The 8,091-nt window shown below is 41.3% G+C and overlaps 1 long non-coding RNA gene across 1 annotated transcript; it reads right to left on the reverse strand.

Annotated features, from left to right (window-relative positions):
• Positions 1–4,679: 4,679 nt before the first annotated feature.
• LOC116869241 lies at positions 4,680–5,680 on the reverse strand. Its single transcript, XR_004382991.1, has 2 exons — positions 5,459–5,680; positions 4,680–4,764 (listed from the first exon to the last, which is right to left on the reverse strand). It is a non-coding gene; the product is annotated as an uncharacterized LOC116869241 (long non-coding RNA).
• Positions 5,681–8,091: the final 2,411 nt, after the last annotated feature.

Below are 8,091 nucleotides of genomic sequence, written 5' to 3' on the forward strand. Positions count from 1 at the left end.
CTCTCACTCTGTCAAATAAATAAATAAAATCTTAAAAAAAATTAAAAAAAAAAAAAAAAAGGAGAGGCCACAAGAAGTGTCCCTTCAGGGACCTATTTCCCTGCCACTTCTCCTTCTGTCACTGAGTTGCTCCTGGCTCTAGCCTCACTTGCTCCAGATCAAGGCTCAGGCGTGTACAGGTGGTTGATAGAACCTGGGGTAACTACTCCCGCCCGAGCTGCACGTGAGGCTGGAGCGTGAGTATTTGGCACTTTCGCCTCCTCAGACTCAAAGGTGAGAAATTCTCTAATACTGGAGGGAGGAAGATACAATGTATCCATGGAATGACGTGAGTTCCAAAGCAGGGAGACCAAACTTGTCCCTATGATTAGACCAGTAGTTCTCAATTTTTCTAGTTTTCAAAATTACAAAGAACCCCAAAGGGATTTTTACCTATGTGGGTTGTAATTGCCTATTTTCAGCATATAAGAAATTAAAAGAGAAGTTTTAAATGTATTTATTAATTCATTTAAGATAACAAAAATTATACGTTAACATAAATGACATGCTTTATGAAAATCATTGTATTAAGCAAAACAAAAGAAAGTGATGATACAGGTGGCATTTGTTTTACATGTTTTGTAATCTAATTTCTGGCTTAATAGAAAAGAGTCAGGTATGGGCAGATATGAGAACATACCTGCTTTTACACTAATTTGTTGTTATGTCACACACTCTGAAGTCTTAGGAAAACAGAATTACACACTTGTGAGAGAATAAGAATGAAAAGGGTATAAATAATTTTGACTTTGGGGACTGCCTAAAAAGGTGTAGAGTCTCCCTACTACAGTTTGAGACTTGCTAGATGAAAGATTCACTTTGTGATGGAAATTAGATGGTTTATATTATATTGACACATACAATTCGTTGGATCCCCTTCTTTTTTTTAAGATTTTATTTATTTATTTGAGAGAGAGCGAGCGTGAGTGGGGTGAGGGGCAGAGGGAGAAGCAGACTCCCCACTGAGCAAAAAGCCGGATGGGGGGCTCCATCCTGGGACTCTGGGTTCATGCTCTCTGATTTCAGCCCTGCCTCTGCAGGATCACGACCTCATTGCTTTTCTGGAATATTCCAGGAGGCCCTGATCTAGCCCTCAAGCATGGTTGTTTCCAGGGAGTTTAGGAATTGAATAGGAATCGGGTTAGGGGATATAGCACAAATACCCCCTCCCATCCTGAGACAGTCAGACTAATATCCCTTAAATTACCCCAAATCCCAAATTCTTCACTAACAACAGTAGTTGTCGAAGAAAAAAAAGCTGGAGTTAAACCGCCTTCCCCCAACAGACCCAGTTTACTGGAATTTAGGACCTTTACAGCAGAAAGTGGGGATGGGAGGATAGTTCCCCCTTGCTAGTGTCAGCCTCTGCTTGCTCTTGGGTGTTTTAAAGGGATCCCTTTGACAAAAGGAGGGGACTCAGAAATGGGCTGAATTACTGCTACAGACCTGTTGAATGGCCCGTAGGATTTTAGAAAATACTGGATTAAAAAAAAAAAAAAAAAAAGAGGCAGACATTTAACTGACTGAACCTCCCAGGCACCCCTCTTTGGATCCCTTTCTGCATTCCTGTCACATATATTTTTATTCAAAATTTGGAAATTTTTCTCAGAGGTTGACAGGATTGGGCCTGCATCAAATATACTATACATCAAATATACTACTATATTTGGATTATAAACCAAAGAGTAACGTAGATGTGCTAGTATAGTAATTTGCATAGACTGCAAAAATAACGGCAGGACTGTATTTGGGTTATTTTCTTTAAAATATTTTATTTATTTGAGGGAGAGAGAGAGAGAGGTGGAGGGAGGCACAGAGGGAGACAAAGAGAGAGAGACAATCTCCAGCAGACTGCCCGATGAGTGCAGAGCCCAACAGGGGGCTAGATCTTACCACCCTGAGATCATGAGCTAGGCCAAAATCAAAAGTTGGATGCTTAACTGACTGAACCAGCCAGGCACACCTGTATTTTGGTTATTTTATGGATTTATCCTCTCCTTTAGCAGCAGAGATGATTTCTGGCTTTAATTTCTGATTCTGGAACTCTAAATGTGGGTATTTTAAGCAATGAGAGTTATTCAATTTTTTTAAAAAAGATTTATTTATTTATTTATTTGACAGACAGAGATCACAAGTAGGCAGAGAGGCAGAGAGAGAAAGAGGAGGAAGCAGGCTCCCTGCTGAGCAGAGAGCCCGATGTAGGACTAGATCCTGGACCCTGAGATCATGACCTGAGCCGAAGGCAGAGGCTTAACCCACTGAGCCACCCAGGCGCCCCGAGAGTCATTCATTCTTTTACACGACTATTTTATTTTAGAACAGTTTAGATTTACAGAATTATTGCAAAGATAGTTCAGAGACTATGTTGCAACCAGTTTTCCCTAGTAGTATCTTACATTAATGAACTGATATTAATTAGCTGATATTAATTCATATTGTTAACTAAAATTCATACTTTATTAAGTTCTTATTCAATGGCATTTTCCTGTTCCAAACTCTCATGCAAGATACCACAATTAGTCATCACGTTGCCTTAGATACCACTCGATTGTGACTGTTTCTCAGACTTCCCCTCCTTTTTTTTTAAATTAACATATCATGTATTATTTGTTTCAGGGGTACAGGTCTGTGAATCATCAGTCTTACACAATTCACAGCACTCACCATAGCACATACCCTCCCCAGTGTCCATCACCCAGCCACCCTATCCTTCCTAACTCTCTCCCCTCCAGCAACCCTCAGTTTGTTTCTTTTGATTAAAAGATTTCTCTTGTTGATGATTTTGACAGTTTTAAGGAGACGAGGCCAGAAATTTTGTAGGATGTCCCTCAAATGGGATTTATCTGATGTTTTTCTCATGGGTAAATGGGCGTTATGAGTTCTGAGGAGGAAGACGACAGAGACCAAATATCATCGTCTTTATACCATGTGAAGGATAGGTGCTGTTAACGTGATTTGTGATTATTTGTTAACCTTGACACTTGGCTTGAGGTAAGTGACTGTCACCCGGCTGTCAGAAGTTTTTCACTGTAAAATTAATTTTTCCCCTACCTTTCCACACTGTCCTTTTGGAAGACTGTCACTATGCCTAACCCACACTCAAGGAGGGGGGAGTGCACTCCATCAACTTGAAGAGTAGCTATATAAATTATTCAGAATTCTTCTGTATGTAGGGAAGATTTATTTACTTATTCAATCATTTTCTATATTAGTACATACTCATGCACATCTACGTTACTCTTTGGTTTATAATCCAATACTACTTTATATATTTAACACGGTGGCTCAGATTGTCCCAGCTTTGGTCGTTGGGAGCTCTTTCAGTTGGCTCCTGGGTCCCTTTGACATATTTCCTTCCCTCTTCCTAGAAACATCAATTTCTCCAAGGAGCCTTGGTTCCTTTTATTAGAGAATCATATGGGAAAGCAAGGCCTGAGCGGTAGGTATGCTTCTTGTACTGTCATTGCTTCTACATGCTCTGACGCATATCTATGCCTATCTATAAATATTTCTACGTGTAAACGTTTGCATCTATGTTAAGTTCAACATTGTTCAAACCAATGTCTCTAACTTTAATCCATTAGCACATGGGTCATTCTAGCCCCTTCTTCTTGCTTTTGTTATATATTTGTATTTATATTTTTATTATATATACTTTATATATAATAAAATTATATTATATATTATAAAATATTACATTTTATTTATTTTATTATAAAATATTATATATTTTATATATATAGTATGTGTCATATACAATATATATATTGTAATTTATATTATATTTATATTTCTAAAATGAAAAAATTTTGGAATGGTAGTTGTGAGAGGAAACAAAAAGATGAAAAGATCAGGGACTCCAGGCACTAAGGTGAATTAAACACCCAAGAACCCTCTACTCTATTATTGATCACCATAGCTATTAAATACCCACTACTATTTAATAGTAGTCCACAGTAAAGGACCAGATAGTAGAGGGCGAGCTTGACTCCTGGCTCTCCTGGTGACAACTCCACTAGTGACTCAGACTATGTAACTTCCCTGTCCCTTAGTTTTCTTTCTCTGAAGGAGGAAAACTTGGCACTTTGCTTATAGGAGTGTGAGTATTAAATGAGTAAACACAAATAGCACATTTAAAACAATGTCAGGTTCATTATTTATAAGCTATTGTTAGTCTTATCCTGTGGGGTATATTATCATTTCCATTTTACAGATGAAAAGAAAGAGAGGCATGGATATATTATTACATACTCAAGGTCTCACAGCTAGTAATATGTGCCCTTTAAAGGGTTTCTAAACAGCTGTATACCTACATCCTTTTTTGTGAAAATGAAGCTATGAAATGCTATTCTATAGACTTAGAGGTAAAGCTAACTATAGCAAAAACTCAAGGATGCTTTGAATATCGTGTTAGGGGTGTTGTGATAGTCATTAATATTATCATTTCCCAAATTACCAACACTTTTGTGCCATGAATGTACTCAGCTGGTGGACTAGATTGACCTCTCAATGCTCATGATGTCACCTTAAGCCAGTTGAGGCAAGGACCATTCCCAAAAAGGGAGTTGGTGGGGGTTAAAAGTTGGCTCTGCCTTATCTTTACCTACTGCTGTCTGTTTTAAGAAAACTGATTCAGTGGAAGTTTCTTGGAAGCTTTACTATTTGCCTGGGGAATGGGACATCAGGTCATGGTTGATGGAATATGCCATTGGTAGAGGAAGTTTCCTAGGAGAATAGAAAGAAAGGAGATTTTAGGGGGAGAACTAGTAGGCATTTATCTACTCAAATCAAGTAAGTGATGATTTTACACCCTACATTTATGTCTTTGTTCTACTCAATATCTACTTCCTTTTAGACATGAGCGACTCTAATTCCTTTATCGTGCACAGCCCTGGACGGCAACATTTGTCGATCCCACAGCTTCATTTCGAACCTGGGTGCCTCCACCACGGGGAGGCTGAAGGCAGAAGCAGCCACCTCCCTCTCCTCTTTCCTTATCAGTGACTTTATCACATCCCCCTCCCCCAAACATTTCTCTTAACGTCAATCTTAAAAGGTGAGGGAAACCATAAGTATCTTATAAAGTCATTAGACGGACATTCATTTAGGACCTACTATGTTTCAGGCATTTTTCTAGTCACAAGATGCTGTGAGTGAGCCAAGTTTACATAACCCTCCAAATACATGTAACTCCGATCCCTGCAAAATAACAACCTCTCATGAACTGAGGGCGTACCCTTGTCCAGCAATGGGGTCCATGTGCACTGTTGTACTTAAATCTCACAGAAGTAGCTATTATTATTATCCTCATTTCACAGATGAGGAAACTGAGGGTTGCCCAAAGTCACACGAAAGGAACAGGACAGAACTGAGACACGAATGCAGGTCTGCCTGATGCCACACACCTAACCACGCATACATCCGCTCCCTCTTGCAGCTACCAGGAGGCAGGACCTCAGGGTTCTGTTCATGGCTGGAGGGTAGAAGCTCTTCTCCAACTTTGCTGCAGTTTCTACTGAATGCTTTGATTTGCAAATATAAAGGATTCTCTGAAGCACAACATTAAGCAAATTGTGGTAGGCAGCTGGCAGAAGACAGCTGGAGACCAGAAAATGTGACCGGATGTACTGGGGCAGGGCAAGACAGACGGATGTGCAGTGAGGCAGCTCCAAGCGGTGACAGACCAAGGTAGACGGACTGACAGATTAGACCCCAGACAGAGTGGAAGGAGCCCTTAGATAGTCTAGAATTGTCTTTATCAGCTTAGCAACTACAACTCGGCTATAAATATTTCTTTGTCCACATCATTCAAGTGATTATTCAAATAAATTTTAAAATCTGGGTTTCCCCCCCGCCCCGAAGTATGGCTAAGGCAATGACATAGAAAGACCTTGGGATTAAGGATCAAGAGACCTCAATTCTTGTGCAGATACCCAGCAACTAGTTCATTTGTGTGCTCTGCTGCTAGCCCATTACCTTCTCTCATTCTGTGTTGTCTCCCTTCTAAAACAAGGGAATTGGGCTACTGAGTCTTACGGATTTTTGATGTTTCCAACTGCCCCGATGCTACGAGTTATCGAGCACCTTCAGTGTGCCTAGCACCCCATTAGACAATTTGAGGTTTAGAAGCAATTGGAAGGCACATGTCTAGCCCCCGGACCTGGGCTGTCCAATGCAGTAGGCACCAACCACATGTGGTTACAGAACACCTGAAACGTGGCTGCTGTGACTGCATCACAATTTTATTTCATTTTAATTAACTTTGAATTAAGAAACCGATACTCCATTCAGTTACTGAAAACTTCAGTGTTTGAAACAACATCCAGATGTGATTTTTCTTTTTTCAACAGTAAATTTTGTGTAATCTAAATATAGTGTTTCCAATGAAAATTTCATATGCAAATTGGAATGTGTGGTGTGAAATACACCAGATTTAAGACAATATGAAAGAAAAAAGTGTGTAAAATATCTCATTAATAAGTTCATATTGAGGGGCACCTGGGTGGCTCAGTTGGTTAAGCATCTGCCTTTAGCTCAGGTCATGACCTCAGGGTCCTAGAAATGAGCCCCACATCAGGCTCCTTGCTCAGTAGGGAGCCTGCTTCTCCCTCTCCCCACCCCTTGCTTGTGTTCTCTCTCTGTGTCAAATAAATAAACAAAATCTTTTAAAAAAATAATGCCATATTGATTACATATTTACATGACAATATTTTGGATATACCAGGTTAAGTGAAATATAATATTACAATTAATTTCACCCGTTTTTTCTTACTTTTTAAATGTAACTACTAGAACATTTAAAACGACATATGCAGGGGCGCTTGGGTGGCTCAGTGGGTTAAACCCTCTGCCTTCGGCTCCCGTCGTGATCTCAGGATCCTGGGATCAAGACCCGCATCGGGCTCTCTGCTCAGCAGGAGCCTGCTTTCCCTGCTCTCTCTACCCGCCTCTCTGCCTACTTGTGATCTCGCTCTCTGTCAAATAAATAAAAATCTAAAAAAAAAAAAAAAAAAAGACATGCAGCTTGCATGATATTCCTTTTTTGATGGTTTTGGAGTTTATCACCTGTGGTGTGGTGGGTGGTCTGAATGGCAACCTAGATCATCAGTCATAGATGTTTTGGAAAAAAGACAAGTATCACCCTTTGAGGAAAAGAATAGCATCGCTCTGTACCAGTCTGACTCATTACTCTCATCAGGAAAGACTTCCCCCAATTACCTTTGCTAACAGGGTTTAAGAGAGCCAGGGTATGTGAGGACTCTGCGGTCCCCAGTGCTCCCCAGACTGGGATGGGCTGTAGGCACCATGGCTAACACAGTGTGACCTACCCAGCATTCCTCCCTCCATGTGGACCAGCCTGTGTCCACGCAGCCTGAGTCCCCCTGTTGGGTGCAGGTTCGAGCCAAGCCCCTTCAGAGGGTCTTGCCTCCCTGATTGTGTCTGGTCGCCTTTAGCCTGGTCACAATTTTCTGGCTTATCCAGCTGGAGACAGGTAGTAGCGTCTATTTGGTTCTTGCCACATGGATTGAACTGTAGGGTCTTGACACAGTAATGACTGGTAAGGCTTTCTTCAGAAGGAGCATATGTCCACGGTAGGAGTTTTAAATTCGGGCCTTCTTTGCTGTGTAAAATTCCACCTTCCTGTGCATCTGTAGGGAATAAATGTGCGATCAGGGAGGCTAAGTCCAGATATCCCCTGTCCTATGTGTTCAGCTTCTGGTGATGAACCTGGTGGGATGGGGGAGGGTCGCTTTCCTGGGCACGGCGTGGCGAATACCGTGGCGCGAACACAAAGGACCCCCAGGCCTGGTCACGGACGGTGATTCATGGGCAGCACCTGAAAGGACCGCTGTATCAGCCTGCCAGAGCTTCCGTAACAATCAGCTCTGAATGGATGACCTGGACAACAGAGGATGATTTTCTCACAGCCCTGCAGCTAGAAGTCCAAGATCAAGATGTCAGCATGTTTGGTTTCCGCTGAGGCCTCGCTCCCTGGCTCGCAGGTGACGACCTTCTCATTGTTTTCCTCACTGGGTCACCCCTCAGGCTGTG

The sequence above is a fragment of the Lontra canadensis genome, unplaced genomic scaffold, assembly GCF_010015895.1.
Source record: "Lontra canadensis isolate GAN:19392208 unplaced genomic scaffold, GSC_riverotter_1.0 scaffold18, whole genome shotgun sequence".
Lineage (NCBI taxonomy): Eukaryota > Metazoa > Chordata > Mammalia > Carnivora > Mustelidae > Lontra > Lontra canadensis.